This window comes from Pinus tabuliformis, chromosome Q (genome assembly GCF_031772625.1).
Source record: "Pinus tabuliformis cultivar Carrire ecotype Pingquan chromosome Q, CPIR1, whole genome shotgun sequence".
In the NCBI taxonomy this organism is placed as follows: domain Eukaryota; kingdom Viridiplantae; phylum Streptophyta; class Pinopsida; order Pinales; family Pinaceae; genus Pinus; species Pinus tabuliformis.
The window spans coordinates 1,325,946,377-1,325,965,627 of NC_142296.1; the positions used below are offsets into that span (position 1 = coordinate 1,325,946,377).

General features: G+C 36.2%; 1 pseudogene; it reads left to right on the plus strand.

Moving 5' to 3' along the window:
• The first annotated feature begins 15,938 nt into the window (after nt 1-15,938).
• On the plus strand, nt 15,939-16,815 carry LOC149224728 (cation/calcium exchanger 4 pseudogene; annotated as a pseudogene).
• Nucleotides 16,816-19,251: the final 2,436 nt, after the last annotated feature.

Sequence of the window (19,251 nt, forward strand, 5' to 3'; positions counted from 1 at the left end):
GATCATAGATGCCTCAAAACAATAGTTCCAAGTAATGTTAGAGTGTGTTCCTATAAATTAGATTTTGATTTCTCTAACAATGAAGCGTAGTATGAGGCATTGATTACAAGTCTAAAGATTTTGAAGAAGCTGGGTGTGAAAAGGATTTTTGTTTATGGCGATTCAGAGTTAGAGATTAAACAAGTCAAAGGAGAATATCAAGCGAAGCATCCGCAGATGAGAGCTTATAGGAACACCATCCTCGATATCTTGAAGATGTTTCCAGAAAATAGATTGACAGTGGTGTCGAGAAGTCAAAAAATCATTGCTAATTCACTTGCTACAACAACGAGCAATCTAAAAATTCCAATGAATTCAAGCAATAAATTTGAAATTCATGTCAAACATAGGCCTACTGTTTCTGATAATTTGAGATATTGGCAAGTTTTTTGGGATGAAAAAGAAATTAATTCCTTTTTGCAAAATGAAGGGAAGTTTAAAGATGCTCTCATTGATGATGTTTGTGATTCCGATGAACAAGACATTGAGGTAAATCAGATGGATGTTTAACAACTGAAGGATAATGTTATTCGTAGAGGTCTTATACCTTTAGAGGAGTTGTTTGATCAAGATGATGTGGGAAGAAAACCAACCTTGGTTCCTACTGACAAAAGGAGTTGAAGATGTAAACATTGGGACAACGGACCAGCCCAAGCTTGTTAAGTTATCAAAAACATTATCTCTTGAGTCAAAGGCTAAGTATGTTAAGTTGCTTTTGGAATTTTCTGATGTTTTTGTGGGATTACTTAGATTTGAAAGTGTATGACAAGAAAATCATTCAACACACCATTCCTATCAAACCGGATCAAAAACCCTTTAGACAAAAGTTGAGGAGGATCAACCCAAAGCTACTACCATCCATCAAGAGAGAGGTAAATAGATTGTTTAAAGATGGTATCATTGTTCCAATTAGATTCTCTGATTGGGTTTTAAATTTGGTCTCGATACGAAAAAAGACCAGAGATATAAGGTTGTGCATTGATTTCCAGAACCTAAATAAAGTGTCCCTGAAAGATAATTATCCTCTTCCTTAGATGGACCACATTTTGCAAAGAGTAGTTGGAGCATCACATATGTCACTACTATATGGCTACTTAGGTTACAATAAGATTTTGGTGCACAAAAAAGACCAGGACAAAACTACCTTCACAACACCATGGGGAACTTTTCAGTATGCCAAGATGCCATTTGGGACGAAGAATGCCGGGGCCACTTTTCAGCGGGCCATGGATATAGCTTTCGCTAACGACAAGGATGTTTTCTTAGTGGTTTAATTAGATGACTTGACAATATTTTCTGGTTCTGATGATGAGCATTTACACCACCTGAGGATTGTTTTTCAAAAATGCAGGGAGCTTGGGATTTCTTTAAATCCAAATAAGAGTCTTTTTTCCATGGAGGAAGGTAAGCTCCTCGGTCATATAATTTACAAAGATGGTATTTGTATTGATCCTTCTAGGGTGGAGACAATTCAGCAAATAGACTTTCCACACAACAAAAAGGAGATCCAAGCCTTCAACGATAAGATGAACTTCTTACGTAGATTTATACCAAATTTGGCTGAGAATTTGCGTGAGTTAACTAATATGTTGAAGAAGGACAACACTGTGAAATGGACCGAGGATGCCATGAAATCTTTCAACTTGGTAAAGCTTGCTTTGACCACAACCCCTATTTTGATCAGTCCCGATTATACTCATGATTTTATTATATTTTCATTTGCGTCTGAGCATACTTTGGCTGCAGTGTTGATGAAAAAGAAGGATCAGGTGGAGCATCCCATTGCATTTTTTAGTCAGACTATTAGAGATGCTGCTCTTCACTATAACATCATTGAGAAACAAGCTTTGGCTCTTATAAAGGCATTGAAGGATTTTCGAGTTTACATTCTGCATTTGCATACCATAGCATATGTTCCCAACACGGCTGTCAAAGATGTCCTCATGCAAACTGATCCAGAAGGAAGAAGAGGTAAGTGGATAGCAGCAATGTTAGAGTATGATCTTGAGATTAAGCCCATGAAACTAATCAAAGGTCAAGGCTTGGCAAAACTCATGGCTGAGTCGAATCTTCATGCTTTGGACATAAATCTTATTACAACAATGTCAGATGATGAAGATGGTAGCACATTCATTCAAGTATCAGAGATGTTTCTCAACTCGCCTTGGTATTCCGATATAGTATATGTTCTTCAACATCTTTCTCCTCCTCCTAGAATGTTGAAAAGTAAAGGTAGATCACTAATACTGAAGTCTGCAAAATTTTGCATTTTAGATAGTGATCTCTATTGGAAAGATCCGTGAGGGGTTCTTCTTAATTGTTTGGTTGAAAATGAAGCTCAGTAGGTAATGACTGATTTTCATAGAGGATATTGTGGGGGTCACTTGTTTTGGAAAACAACAACTAATAAAATCTTGAGAGCAGGGTATTATTGGCCATCTTTGATTTCATATTTATATAAAACAGTCATGAGCTGCCATGAATGTCAAGTTTTTCAAGGAAAAAGGAAGCTTCTTCCTCTTCCTTTGAATCCAATTGTGGTTAATGCACCTTTCCAGCAGTGGGGGCTTGATTTCATAGGAGAAGTTCATCCTACATCATCAGCACAACGCAAATGGATTTTGACAGCTACTAATTACTTCACCAAATGGATCAAAGCCATTCCGACAAGGCAAGCTACGGACGCGGTAACCATTCAGTTTTTAGAGTCCAATATCTTGTCTCATTTTGTTTGCCCTCACAAGATTATTACAGATAATGCAGCAACATTTATGTCGAATAAAATGGTTGATTTTTGCAACAAATACAACATCACATTGGGTCATTCCACGACATACTATCTGTAGGGCAATGGACTAGCTGAGTCTTCAAATAAATCCTTGGTAACATTATTAAGAAGATGTTGGAGGCAAACAAAAAGAATTGGTTTCGAAAGCTTTTCAATGCTTTGTGGGTTGACAGAGTGAGCAACAAGAAATCAATAGGTATGTCACCTTTTGAATTGGTTTATGGTATTGATACGATGTTTCTTACATCCCTTGCAGTCCCGGTCATGAGATTATTGCAAGAAGCCGATAGTGAAGAAGATGATATTCAACTCCGGATGAATCAAACGATTCAACTTCAACAAACAAGGGAAGAGGTTTCTCAAAATACTTTCTGGCTATAAGAGAAGATAAAGAAAATTTATGACCGCAAGGCCAAGGCATAAAAGTTTCAACTAGAATATGTAGTGCTGTGATGGGATGCACAAAATGAAGAGAAAGGGAAACATGGTAAGTTTGACAATCTATGGAAAGGGCCTTATAAAATCTCAACCTATCAAGGACAAAATGCATTTTTATTAAAGGAAATGGATGGTCAATAATGCTCACGAGGACTAGTGAATGGTCAATAATGCTGAAGTTGTTTCACTATCATTGTATATACGAGTTTACTTTCCTTGCAAGATTTGAAGTACAATGTCATTTGAGCTTGGGGCCCGAAGTGAAGGCTATAAAGCTTAAACTCTTTGTGCTGTTTTTATTTGGTTTTTGAGTCAGTCTAGAGTTAGTTTTGAGTCAGTTTTCAATTTGTATCGAGTCATTTTTCAAAAAATTTCAAAAAGTTTTCAGTCTTTCATTTGTTTGACCGTATTGGCCCAATAAGCTATGCATTTGGTCTACGATGTTCTTGACACCTCCAAGAAGTTGCCATCCCCAATAAGGCCAATGTTAGTGTCAGTATATGCATACTTCCATCAGGGACCAAATCTTCTCTTTCAATTTTCATTGTAGGTGTCTCATACTGGAATTTTTTATCATTACACTAGGTCATGCGAAAATGGTCCACTGATGGTTGTCTTCTTCTTAGAAAATCAAATTTTCCCTCATGAGGTACATTTGCTGACCCATCTCCATGTTGCATTCAGTTATGGTTTCAATTATGTTGCATTCAATTATGGTTTCAATTATGTCATTTTTAGAGTCAAGGTGGTCATGTTTCCATTAGGTCTTAGGGTTAGTCGCCAAGGTCAAAAGTATAGTTTCAGTGTAAATAAAGGGCAGCAAAGGTATGAGGAAGACTAATAAAAAAAGAGTGATTGGTAGCAAGTCCTAGTTATTGTACAAAGTTCTTATTTCACTGATGTAATTTTCATCTCAAAAACATGTTTTTGAGATGAAAACAAAGTATTTTAGTTTGTTCATATTTTTGATGTAATTAAAAGTCATTTTATGTAATAATTGTTCCCATAAGATGCCTAAGCATTTCTCCTTGCTGCAAGAAATGAGCCATTGAAGAAATTAGTTCAATCAAAGCATCATCCACTTGAAAAGAGATAAAGAAAAATAAGCATCAGACAGAGATTTGAAGACAAAGTAAAAAGTTCCAAATAAACATTATAAAGTGGGTTTTTCTAAGGAAAAATCAAACTCATCCTCTATATAAGATCTTCAAGGCATATTTCAAACTTCATTAGCTCTTTTTCACCCTAAGCTCTCCTTGCGAAAGAGGAAATTGAGTGAGAATTTGATAATTTCAGAGGTGTTGTGCATTTCAATTGGATGTTGCACACTGGGCAGAGTCATTGCGTGCCTAGGTGTAGTGTTGCACGCATGTGCAGTGAACAGCATGTTTTCCTGAAACAATCAGTGTGGATTTCAATGATGTTGTGTGTCGGTGCACTGAAGGGCGCATTTGCTGAGGATGCTGCACACTGACACTTGGTGCTTTGCATTTGGTTAGAGGAGCCTGGAAAACCCTATGAGCACCAAAACATCACTTTCCTTCATTTTCTCAAGCCACAAAAGCTTAAATTACTTGCATATAACAAGTAAGTGGCCCAATATCTCTTTTTCTCCATCAATTAAGAAAATTGGCACCCTAAATTTTGAACCCTAGAAAATCTCTCTTGTATGTTTCCAAAATCACCTATTTGATCATAGTTATGGAACTTCATAGACTTTGTCACCTTCCAATCATCCTGACTGTATTTCATTCCACCTCCTCACTGTTTCACTCACCTTGACATACATATTAGTCCCTCAAGTTTTCACCTAAAAACCATGGCAGAAGACAATAGTTCAGAAGAAGGGGAAAGACAACCAAGGAGGCCAACCAAGAAAGGAGGGATAATTATCAGATTTGTACCCATTGTTACTACAGATCTTATGGCATCACCAATTGTAGTATCATGTTTCAAGTACATTGGTTGTTTTGAGTTTTACCAAAGGGTTGAAAGGGTGGATTTTCATCAGCAGTTAACCAAGCAGTTCATCCTCAATTCACAAAACAACCAAGTCACTTTAGCTAGGGTCACATTCACTATATCACCTGCCATCATATCATAGGCCACTGGAATTCCAAATGCAGGAGAGAAATGGTCCAGGAAAATAAATCTGCATCATAGTTTTTATAAGCCATATCTTAAGACAAGGTTAAAAAATGATAAGAAAGTAATTTTCCATTTCTCTTATCTTTTGGGCAAATATGTTCCATTAATGAAGATCATCATGAGGTATTTCACATGTGAGGGCAGGTTTTCCAGAGTATACTCATATCATATTAGGCTTCTCATGCACTTTACCAGGGTAAGAATGCTTAGTTTGCCATATAACATTTTCAGAAGTATTGACAAGATGACATATATTGCTCAAAAAAGGGATCCAGCTCATCAAATGCATAGTATTTTCCATCATTATCTTATCAAAATGATAGTCCTCCATCACTTAGATCAAATAGGAATTGCTTGGGAGGCCTTCATAACTAATGAAATATTCAATGAACCACCTACCTAGCCAGCTCCTCGCATTCCTCCATCATCCTCCACTCATCCATCTAATTCTTCTCATTCATCACAAGTTACTTATCACTCATCCTCAAAAGATCATTCTTCACCAAACACCTCCACACCATCTACATCACCATTTCATGTAGCCATTCATTCACCCAATATAGATGATGACAATGATGAGGAACATGATGAGCGTGATGGCAGTGAGGGACATGATGTACACACTGGGCATGGTCAAAGTAGTATACCACAGAGGAACAATTTGTAGCCATTTTCTTTGAACTATCAGAGGGGAAAGAGGTAGGTATTTACCCCACGGAAAGTGGGAGGGGCCTTGCCTTCATCATCAACATTATAGGTTAAAGGAAAAGAGAAAATGGTAGAGGAAGCAGAGGTCAAACAGTAGCATGAAGAAAATGACATTGAAAAGGAGTTTCTCCTTGTGGACACTAGTGATGAGGAGGGAAACAAAGCTTCTCAAGCTTCCTTGAGAGCAAAGGATTCCAAAATCAGGGAGCTTGAGGTCAATTTACAAAGAGCCCAATATGTTATCTCCTTTTATGGGCAAGAGAACAAGCAGCTAGAGGTTAAGTAGGAGTTGATGTGAACCAAGTACATCAAGGCAAAGAGGGAGGCTGAGAAAGACAAATTTCAGCTTGATGAGGCTTATGGAGATTATGGGGAGTCGGATTATGAATAGGGACAAAGAAATAGGCCAAGAACAAGAGTATTGAAAAAATCCTTAGAGCTTGAAAGACAAAAAGAGGCAGAATTGGAGGAGCAGCTCACTCTAGATGAGAAATTGGTCAAGGACATAGCTGAGAATAGAGAGTCTTGGCTTGAGAAAGTGAATACACACTTCGAGACCCTCTTGGACAAAGCAAACATAGATGTTGAGTTACAAAGGAATATGGCCAAGTATTATGCAAGGAGAAACTAAGTGCCAAGGAGTAAGCTCGAAAGAGCTCATGAGAAAATTGACAAATTGTCCAAGCAAGAGGAGAAGAGGAGACTTAACATACTTGCTGAGGCATCCCTACATTCCTATAACCTTTGATTAGTCATAAAGAGACATTTTTGGGCATGTTGGACCATTTTTGATCTTGAAGGAAGTTACTGTGTTTTTCAGTCCAGTTTTTGCACAGTCATGGAAGACAAATGCACATCACCTTGGGCTCTGCGCTCTTTTTTGGGGCATCCAATGAGGAAATGGTCAGCATTTTTTTATTCACAATGATGAGTACATGCACCCTATGCATTTTCTAAGGATTTGGAGCAGAACTAGTTGACTAAAAGGGCCAAAAACCCTCAAAAAATGACCTTTCTGCCCTCTTATTGGCATGGGAACTGCGCGCTAAGCAATGTTGGGAGAATTGACTTTTGACAAGGATAATGAACTCCAAATGAAAAAATTCAAGTGTCCTGGAAAGTAGACTTGAAGAGATTTCCAACAAGCTATTTTGGGCCAAATTTGGATGCTGGGAGGCACTCAAAATTCCACCTGAAGATGAAGCGCATGCTTGGCATTGGTGATGCGCGCCTAGCACTGGTGCTGTGTGTTTGATAGTTTGTCCAGATTTTCACTGTTTTGTTCCAGTTTTCACTTTCACCTTGGAAAATCATGATTTTATCCATGTAAATGATGAGTTGAATGTAATTATCATGTTTCTAGTACTTAATAGGTTAAATACATTAGGTAAATCAAGTTCATGAGGTGTAATGAATTAGTTTGCTTGGATTAGGGATGAATCACTTTGACCACCCTATTTTCTTGCTGGAAGTTCAATTTTTTGTTGGAAACAACTCCTCTCATGGATTCAACTCCCTGAGGTTAGGATGAGTTGTTTGGGGTCTATATGATGCTTTTCCTCAGTCATTGTAGGGGTTGGACTCAGTGGGATGCTTATGCTTTGATAAAATATCATTTTGTATCAGTTACAGGAGGAGATTAATGAAACATTGCAGCTATTTCTTTGGGATCGATGTGGTATGATGCTTAATTCAGTTTTTCTTATGTTTTCATGTGTTAAAATGTATTGTTGACTCCATTTCATCCTTTCATACTCTTATGTGAATGTATACAAGTTTGAAAGGTAGAATCCATAAATTTTATGCTTTGTTTTGGGTAGGCATTTCATAGTCTGTGTTTTATTCAGTTTAGGAAGAGTCCATGAGGTTTACATGCTTTTCCTAGCCCCTCACCTATCTTTTCACCTCATCCATCAAACCCTAAGTTTCTGGTGATTGTGCCTACCTTGCCCCATCGAACACCCTACAGTTTTGACCTAATTTCCTTTCCCTAACTGTTTGGATCCTCCTGATCCAGCAAAAACCTTAAAAATCAAATCAAAACCATATGATACTATACCTAGCCTAATATCAATTTCTTGATCCAGTCATTTTGGTTGAGATCCTTACGGAGAGAGCCCTCTCCTGGCCTATTAGGGCTAGCTACTTGGCTAAGCATGGTTTGTGGTTACCCTAGATTTTCCTTATTCAGCCTGAGGTTCAATCCAGGTGCTAACAGAACTTACCCTGTAAATTCCTACAGAGGGGCTCACCATGCCACATCGCCCATGCTCAATGGAACCATCAAGGCTTACAAGTGAGTGGAAACATCTCTCCACAACTCATTCTGTAACTCAGTTATATTCACATGCCCACGAAACCGCCATCCTCCTCCTCCTCTTGATGGAGGTGGGAGCCTTAATATGCTATTGTGCTTTTCTTGTGTTGAGATCCCTCTAGTGATTTCTTAGGTCCTGTCTTTTATAGGATAAACACACTCAATTTATTGTTCAATATGGAGAAATAAATGGAAATGGTGGACACAATTACAAGGATTGTTACCAGGAGCTCTAGTTGCCATTTTTTTAAGGGTTGAAATGATGCCATTTGTATTATTTCACAAAATGGTGGACAATGGTGCATGTAGTGCAAAATTTTAAATCTTATTTACCTTATAAATATTTAGATCATGAAGATCATGAAGAAAATTATAGAAAATCTACCTAAAACTATCCTCACCTGTAACAGGTCATTCCTCTTCTACCTAAAACTATCCTCACCTGTATGGATTGATTATTTAAAATCATGAAGAAAATTATAGAAAATCATGTAGATTCACAAGCTCATGTAATTTACTACAGCACAAGAAAATAATCTACTTCTACTTTCAACCAGTGGAAGCCAATAGATCGATCAAAACAATATGAACAAGAAGAGGATAAATCAATGGCACATAACACAATATGTATCTGGGGAAAGGCACTGCTCAAAACCCCACTATCTGTATTGCATATATTAGAAATGTGAGTGAAGATACAAAGCTTGTTCTCAATAGAACAATTCCGCACAAGTATGCTCAACTCTCTTAACTCACAATGTAGCTGAAGCCAAATACTTAGCCTATTCAGCAACTCTCCAAGCCCCTAATCTCTTGTGTAATTCCTAGGATGAATAGTCTGTACTTAAAGGGAATTCATGCTTCCAAAACTTTGCAATCCAAATATAGGATCAATCTCTAATGCATGCATGATATTTACACTCTAGTAAATAATACAATTGATAGTACACTGCCCCTACACTCTATTCTCAATTGGGTATTTCTCAGAATCGAGATGCATGCATTTTTTATGAGGGAATCATTAGTTAACTAGAGTGACACTTGTGGATGCACTAGTGCACCAAGTGACTATTAACTCTCTATTAGTTCCACAAATAGTTTGGAACTAATTTAACTGAACTTAACTCAGTAAATTGAGTGATCTAATTTCCAATTCAATTAAACTCATATTGGACCCCTAAAACTTAGGGAGAACATATACATGACTACAATAAGACTTCCAACTCGAAATTCATAAGCTAATTAAGTTAATTAAACTTAATTAACTATTTACATGTTTCTATGAGAATAAAATTCGATTTTAATTCTTAGTTCATTCAAGGAAAAATTAAACTGGAATTTCTTTTTGCCATTTCTCAACAAAAATCGACAACATTGGTCAATTTTGTTGGTGTATGATCTATTCTTAAGTTTTTGATTAAGTAAATTGCATAATGTGAATAGTTTTTGCAGAGTGAGGTTCCCGTCTATGGATGTTATTTTAATTAAAGCAAGCAAAAAAATTATGTTCAAGGGATACAAAGGGTAAGTTTCTCAAAAAATGTATAGAGGAGCCTAATATCAAAGAAAAATTGCATAGTTCTAAACTGTTATGTAAATACTCCTTTAGTCCTTATGTAGGTTAGGTTTCCTAAATCAATGAAATTATATATTGCCACCAATCACTGCAATGTAATGTTTTTGTCTTCAGAGAAACTGCCATAGTGCGGTATTCATATTCATTCAATCCCCATGCCTATCAATGGATTGTTGTTGATGCTATTGTCTATAATTTGTTTTCTGAGATTTAGGGTGAGATTACTTGTTGCTATTATTGGTAATTTAATTGATATTAAATTACTTCATTAATTTTCAACCAAGGTTCTTTTACTTATGAAGTGTATGTGCACAATATATGCTAGCAATTCTATTTTTGGTTTCTACAAGATGAAATTGATCTAAGTGTGAATGAATGTTATATTAATCAAAGTGTTCCAACACACATGTTCTGTCCATTACAACTACTTCAAAATTGAGATTTAAACTACTTCAAGGTGAAATGAAATTAAAATTCTAATTACTGAATTGAACTTTTAATCTATGAATTCAAAATCACAACTTATTCTAATGGAAATTCTAACTATAATTGTAGAAAGGAACTTTTAATATTACTTGTAGAAAGGAAAGCCTAATTCTATTTGTAGAAAGGAAATCCTAATTTTACTTGCATAAAGGAGAGTATAATTCTACTTGCAAAGTAATAGAGAAATCTAATAAATTCTATTCTACTTGTTTGACAAAAGGAAATAAATCAACACTAGATTTCTTCAATGAAATATAAAATCAAATTGCAATTTCAAAAGATCACTAGTGTGCACAATTGGACTTCAAAATCTCTCTTTTCAGCATTCATGAAATCGCTTAGAAAAATTAATTGAGTTATAGAATAAAAATTTCTAAGGAAAATAAATTATGGAAAGCAAATATTTTATTCTTATTTTTGTGAGTGCTTTATTTGTTAAAAAAAATGAAATCTATACTAGAAATTGATCAACAAAATGTATCGATCAACCAGAATGAGAGAAATAAAATTGCAATGAGAATAATGAAAAGATAATATAATCTCACAACTCTTCAAGGAGCCCTCTTGTTGAGTGCAAGCACACAATAAAATATTAAATTTCTTAGCCACACTTTATTCCATAAACAAAGTATTTTATATTAATCACAAAGTCTTCAATACAAGGAATTTGCAACAATTAACAATGATCTGAGTGGGTTTGCCATTTCTTATTTCTTTAAGAGGTGATCCTTGATCCCCTAACTCCCACCCCATTCCTAGTTGATGAGAGAAGTCTTGGCTAGCCCATGCTACTATGGGCAAGTTGAAATCACATATTTACTTGGATCCTACCTAGAATCTAATTCCACTAGCTCAAGCTTCTATATTGGCATGGAGAAATTATGGGCAGGTTGAAATCGCCATAGAGAATTTTTCCCTTGGATTTTCATATCCATATAATAGGCGCATAGAGAATTTGAACCACCTTCCACATAGGAGCATCCACATTTAGGAAAATCAGATCCAGATTCAACAAGCTGGCCTCAAGCAAAAGAAGGTCGACTGATGGGACACGCAATAAACACACCTGAATCCTGCAATGTAGAATAGAAGATTTCAAATAAGCCCCTTAATCAATTTAGAATAGGCCATCCAAGCACGCCATTAGAGATTTCAGAGAGAATCTCTTTGTTTTATTTAGCACCAATTGAAGTGGAGAAATTTTTCCACATTCAGGGGTTACCTCTGTCCGCTATAGAAGGAGGTCTTGTAACCTTCTCTGAATGGCCAGTTTCTCTCTTTAAAAGTTTGCATGGAAAATCAGTGATGGGTTGAAAGTTTGGTGCAAAATGATACCAGCCGCAGAGCCAACAAAGTTCCAAAATTAGATCCAACTTCACCAATTAAAAACTGCAAACAACCTGGAATCCTATCTTTAGGACAAGATTGTCTGAAGCACCCCAAAAACTCAGGTATGTTACTACTATGCTACCTTTCTATAGCCTGGAATTATTTCATTTATTTCTGTAATATCCGTGATATAGTCTTGTTTCAAGCATTTGAAAGATAAACAGTGTGCAAAATTGCACATCCAATCTCTGCAAGGAAGGATGAAAGGAGAGAAAATATCCTTTTGAGTGCCATTGGTTGGGGTGAACAATGTCTTCTCACCCTAACCCCATAGCGAAAAATGTCTTCGTTGTAATTATCATGGACACCATAAATAACAATCACAAACCAAAGAGGGCCTACAAGGCATAACACTAAAACTGTCGATGACGTTAATAATAGAGTGTAGAAGGATGCCATCACATCATACCGAGAAATTCGAAATTAACAAAACTTAATAAATAAAATTAGCCTAAGACAATGATTAAGAGTAATACCTAGGAATTGTAATTATCATGGATAACATAAATAACAAGCACAAAACAAAGAGGGCTTACAAGGCATAACACTAAAACCATTGATGATGTTAATAATAGAGTGCGGGAGGATGCCATCACATCATACCGAGAACTTCCAGATTGGAAACATTTTGGTCATAAGTAATGCCTTATAAATCACTTCGACCACACACATAACTAGAAGGAGAGTCTTAATGTGGAATCATATCCAAACATAAATATAAGCACTATACGGATGTGGAATCAGATGTCCAACCATGGATGCTTAAGATAAATCCAGATGAGGTTTTAGTAGTCAACTTTTCATTCCAACTGCATCACATGCTTGATGAAAGTGTGTCTAGAAAGAACCCACATGACTGGCTTTTGAGGATATTGAAGTCTCTCAACCCTATAATAGTCACAATAGTAGAACAAGAGGTTAACACTAAAACTACAACTTTCTTCCCCTGGTTCATGGAAGCATTAAACTATTACTCATTGGTGTTTGATTCTCTAGATGCTACACTTAAAAGGGATAGTAGAGATCGTATGAATGTTGAAAAACAATGCCTTGCCTGAGACATAGTGAACATAATTTATTGTGAGAGAAAATAAAGGATTGAGAGGTATGAAGTTATAGGAAAATGGAGAGATAGAATGACTTGGCAGGATTTAGTGTGTATCATCTCAGTGTTAATGTTAAGGACACAATTAAATGTTTTCTCTGTTAATCATACTACAATAGCTACAAGACTAAGGAAGGACTATCTATGTATTTACAATTTTGGATGGTTGGACAAAATTCTCATTGTAGCATCTGTGTGGCATTGAGAAGCATTTAGAAGCAAGGACTGTAAGAATGTCCTTTTGCGAGAAATTCTTACAATTTGTCAATACCATTGCAGAAACTGCATCTAACTTTCATGTGTGTCAAGGAAGAGCTTAGAAACCTGACACAATAACTTATTATAGGGGTAAACGATGAAACTAATTTAAGGAAATAGTGGTTTTTATTTTGTGAACAAGACAGGTAAAAACCACTATTTCCTTAAATTAGTTTCATCATTTACCCCTATAATAAGTTATTGTGTCAGGTTTCTAAACTCTTCCTTGACACACATGAAAGTCAGATGCATTTTCTGCAATGGTATTGACAAATTGTAAGAATTTCTCGCACAAGAACATTCTTACAGTCCTTGCTTCTCAATGCTTCTCAATGCAAAGCAGATGCTGCAATGAGAATTTTGTCCAACCATCCAAAATAGTAAATACATAGCTACTCCTTCCTTAGTCTTGTAGCTATTGCAGTATGATTAACAGAGCAAATATTTAACTGTGTCCTTAACATTAGCACTGAGATGATACACACTAAATCCTGCCATAGTCATTCTAGCTCTCCATTTTCCTATAACTTCATACCTCTCAATCCTTTCTTTTCTCTCACAAGAAATTATGTTCATTGTGTCTCAGGCAAGGCATTTTTTTTCAACATTCATACGATCTCTACTATCCCTTTTAAGTGTAGCATCTAGAGAATCAAACACCAATGAGTAATAGTTTAATGCTTCCATGAACTAGGGGAAGAAAGGTGTAGTATTAGTGTTAACCTCTTGTTCTACTACTGTGACTACTTTAGGGTTGAGAGACTTCAATATCCTCAGAAGCCGGTCATGTGGGTTCTTTCTAGACACACATTGATCAAGCATGTGATGCAGTTGGAATGCAAAGTTGACTACTAAAACCTCATCTGGATTTATCTTAAGCATCCATGGTTGGACATCTGATTCCACATCCATATAGTGGCTTATCTTTATGTTGGGATCTGATTCCACATTAAGACTCTCCTTCTAATTATGTGTGTGTGGATGAAGTGGTTTATAAGGCATTACATGTGCCCAAAATGTTTCCAATCTGGAAGTTCTCAGTATGATGCAATGGCATCCTCCCACACTCTATTATTAACATCATCAATGGTTTTAGTGTTATGCCTTGTAAGCCCTCTTTGTTTTGTGCTTGTTATTTATGGTGTCCATGATAATTACAGTTCTTAGGTCTTACTCTTAGTCACTATCTTAGGCTGATTTTATTTATTAAGTTCTGCTAATTTGGAAGTTCTCGGTATGATGTGATGGCATCCTTCTGCACTCTGTTATTAACATCATCAATGGTTTTAGTGTTATGCCTTGTAGGCCCTCTTTGGTTTGTGCTTGTTATTTATGGTGTCCATGATAATTACGATGAAGACGTTTTTCACTGCGGGGTTAGGGTGAGAAGACATTGTTCACCCCAACCAATGGCGAGTGTTTATTTTTGTCATCCTTCACCTAATAAAAAATGGCCACGTGGCATATGGATAGTGCAAACTACCGTCTCTATTGGCTGCTGACTAAGCGGTAGACTAGCGAAATCATGTCCCCACTCTCTTCACTAGTAAGAAAGGCTCAAGAGTCAAGATCCATGCCGAATGTTGATATTACAGGTAGCCATTACTTTTATGAAGTCTAGGCTTCATCTTCCATGGCTGCGATGGCTACTGTAGAAGATTGTGATAATTTGACAAAGATCTTCATCTGCATCGTTTTCAGGATTTGGTACAAGGGTGTTTGATTCACGAAGTGTTTGACTTACGAAAACCGTCTCCATCTTTGACATTCATGGAATAAATGGAAAGGGTGACTGACTTTTGCGGCATCACCGCAACGTGGTTTTTTTGGCATTCTTTATCAGATTCCCTATTTAGTATTAAACATGTAAGAGCCATTTTTTGGCAGACAATAAATGGGGAAAGAGGTCTTCATGAACTTTCCGGTGACAATATTTGATCCAGAATCCACTAAATCAATGACTGCAAGTCAAATTTAGGTACCCTTTTGATTGTTTTTTCCATTTCAGCTATGCCCATGATCAGAATTTCACACCCGTATGCATTTTTTGTCTAGAAAAAATATATGTTATCCTTTTACATAATTGTTGTTACGGGTTGGGAGCATAGAAATTCCCAAATATTTTTCCTTCGAAGGTTGAATTCCTCATCACGCTTGTGGAAAATATGGAAAATCGATGACCCAAATTGTATTAGTAGAGTTGGGAAAATATAATTTGGTTTTTTGAGTGAAAATTATGGCAAAACCAGGTTTGGGAAAACTAAGAAAACACTTTCGCATACTGTATAATCTAGGGTTTGTTGTTATGTTGTTTTTCTTTCTGACCGCAAAAAACCTTGTGAAATCCCCTCTTTTCCTCTGTGGGGATTCTTCAAAAGCCTCTTTTAGATGGAGCTCGAAGAGATTTGAATCCAACAGTGGCCCAAAAGCATCACAAAAATGGATATTTAATAGAGATAATTCAGTTTCGGATATAGACTGCAACAGGTCGAAAATTCTTATTCAAAACCCATCATAACCAAGCCTTAATTTTTAAGGAATTTTGGCTAAAATCCCAGCTGATAAGCAACAACACCCTGTAACAGAAAACTATCAGAAACAAGCCTTGTGCTACCAAATGGTTTGGAAATTGTACAGAATGTTTAGTCTAATTCTCTATGTGCAGGATTGAAATAACACACAGGATATGGAAGCCCACAAGCAGTGCACATCCGGGGGAATTTTTTAGTACATATCATTTTTCTATTGCACATGTGACAAATGGCCCATCTTTGGCTGTCATCTTAGCTCTCTAGCTCGTCGTGTTATTCTATATGTTGGGTAACACTGTGACAGATTACTTTTGTTGTTCTTTAGAGAAATTGTCCAAGATTTTGAAGCTACCACCAACAGTGGCCAAAGTGACTCTTCTTCCTCTTGGAAATGGAGCACCTCATCTGTTTGCAAGTATTGCTGCTTTTATGGGGGTTGATGCTAGTGAGGTGGGACTCAATACTGTTTTAGGAGGAGCAATTTTTATTACCTGTGTAGTGGTTGGATTGGTTGCTCTATTCATTGCGGGTTCACGTGCACAGATTGATCGCCAAAGCTTTATACGGGATATTTGTTTCTTCCTATTGACCCTTGCTTCGCTTTCTCTGATTTTGTTCATTGGAAATATTAATTTGTGGGGAGCACTAGCTTTTATTTCAATATACATCCTATATGCATTCACTCTCGCAGCAAATGAGTTTATGAGGAAATAAACCCGAAACTTAAAGTGGGATTCAATGACACCCATGCAGTCTTTCCCTGGAAGTACTATTCCTCTCAGTTGTGAAGATGAAGATGATTCCATGTATAGTCCTTTGTTGGATTTAGAGTCAACTACAACATTGGTTGTTGGTCATGGATGCTTGGAGACTTCATTGCCTCAGTGGATGTGGGCGTCAAATGTAACTATTTTCTCAAACCAGGGATTGTCAAAGATAATAGAAGAGACTAGGCCCCTGTGGGGATGGAGTGAGGACAGTGAAAATTATCAAAGAAGGTGTTCTTTATTTGGCTTTCTACAATGTATATAGTGAAAAAGTATAAAATACTAAAGGCCAAAACATTTAATTTGGTACAAATTTCAAATAATCCAAGGAAAAATTTATTCCTCTTTCCTTCCTTCTACCATTTAGTTCCATCATCTTTCCCAAATATTTGCCTAGGTTCAGGTTAGAATAACATCAAGTTCGTTTTGGATTAGGATGGAGTTTGCCTTGACCAGTTAAGACCCCAACACGAATTTACTTAACCCTTAACATTGATGTTTGTCGACTGGTTAGTATAGATATTTCACCATAAATATAGAGTCTGTACACAAAATAGAACAAAATATAGATATCATCTAGGGCATAATCTATTTACTCCATCACTAACATATTAGATAAATCATAATACTCAGAATCTTCTGATAGATCTAACCATTTATTTTTGTATTTTATTTATCATAACCTAACATATTCATACCATCTCCATTTTGTTCTCACATCATCTCTTTATTACATAAAAAAATTCAACTATTGATGGTATAAACCCATCTATCTTATATATGTTTACTTAATCCATAATTTACAATAGTTAATTACTATTGATGATACCGACACAAGCATATCACCCCTCAATCCACTCTCCCAACTCTTAATCAAAACTTTATAAGCTTTGTTAAGCCACTGACCTGAGCTTCTAAGTCAAAATTTATGCTTACATCGAGACAGTACAATACAATGTCAATCTGCATCTCCACACTTCAATCTATAGTCAATCCAATCAACATAAAACACTCCAGCTCCATGAGTTTTCAATTTACTTGTTTGATGACAACCTATGTTAATAATAGATTATAATATATACTTGTATAATGTCATCCTATACTGGCATTAGTCACTGTGACCTGCATGTAGTCATCACTCTCTTATAATATGTGCTTATCTATCTCAATCCTGGTTCAATCCTCCTTGCGCTCAGTTTATGATTGCATATTAACCAACCAGTCAAAAATTCGAGATTTTTCAGGTTCAAATATACAACTAAAAAGTTAAAAATTTGCAAGACACAAAAACTCTTAGGTATAATTACACAATTTTATGCCTAGATAGGTTAGCATTTGGCCTTAATCCCAAGCTTTTCTTCACTCTTAGAGAAGTTCTATAGCCAAGTTTCCATGGCTATAAGTTTATACATCTTTAAGGCAATTCCTTCATCAATTTTGTTCACAATGGCAAGTTGATCATTATTCATCCCCTGAGAACTTACTTGGCATATTGCATCCATAACATCTAGGAAGCCTTGTTTGAAATAAAATCTCAAAGTCCCTCAAGCATTACCTGATGACAATAGCTACTATGGAATAAAACCTAGAAAATCCTACTTGTTTCTCCTCTACAACCACTTCTATCTTATTATACTCTATTTGTGTAAGCTCCTCATTATTCTACTCTTTTTTCAAGGAAACCTTGTGTTCATATTCAAAGTTAAAATCTTTAAAATTCCCTATCCTCTTCAGTGATGCCATCGGTTAATTGAACACCCATTTCTCTCCCACTTAAACAATTATCCACTCTTCCTTAATTAGTGTTTCACTTTCATGGTAAGTCCAACAAAATCCATGTAACAAGCAGCTAATCCCCAAAAACAAGTTCAGTTCATCCAATCGATCAGGTGAGTTAGTTATTTGTCAAACTCAAGATCATGTGCACACAGGGATTAATGACCTCTTCAACTTGGGAATATATTTGGGTTTCTACATTTTTCATCTTTGGAAAACCATCAACTATTACTTCTCTATGCTCTCTTGAAAATAGTTCTTTTACGAGTTTGATAGTTTATTTGTTTTCTTAAGTAGCCTTTTCCCATGCTCAATGATTCGTCAATGCACTTCTCTTTGTTGTCTAACTTTCGTCACACTATTAGAGTGTTGTGTCCTCGATCCAAATTCCAATTAGTACCATGAAGTAAAACTTGATGGTACTATGAAATCCCCATCTCAAATGCACAAAATTCATCGGTTTCTATGAAATCCCCATCTCATTCATCTCATGTCCAACCAAACAAAAACTTACAACATTGATTTTACATCTCCTAAAAGCCACATCAGACAAGCACACATCTAGTGAAATAGGAATGGTTTTTACCCAATATTCTAATTCTAACAAATCATGCAAATTACCAGAGATTTAATTAGTGATTAATCCCAACAAAGTGTATGGTCCTAAAGCCACCTCATAACACCAATCATTCATGAGTATTGTTTTTGGATTTTATTTTTTAATCCACTACAAGACTACCATTGGGAAAATCAATGAGAGCATTCAGAGTGCTTGTCGAATTCACAGAATATTGAAGTGTTCGACAACCATTTTATTGTTGGTCATTGTACTGAAGAAAAATAAAAAGAGTATTGAAAGAAAGGAGCCCAATATATAAGTTCCAACACCATTTCTAGAAAACCTTAAGATCCATTATCTACATAT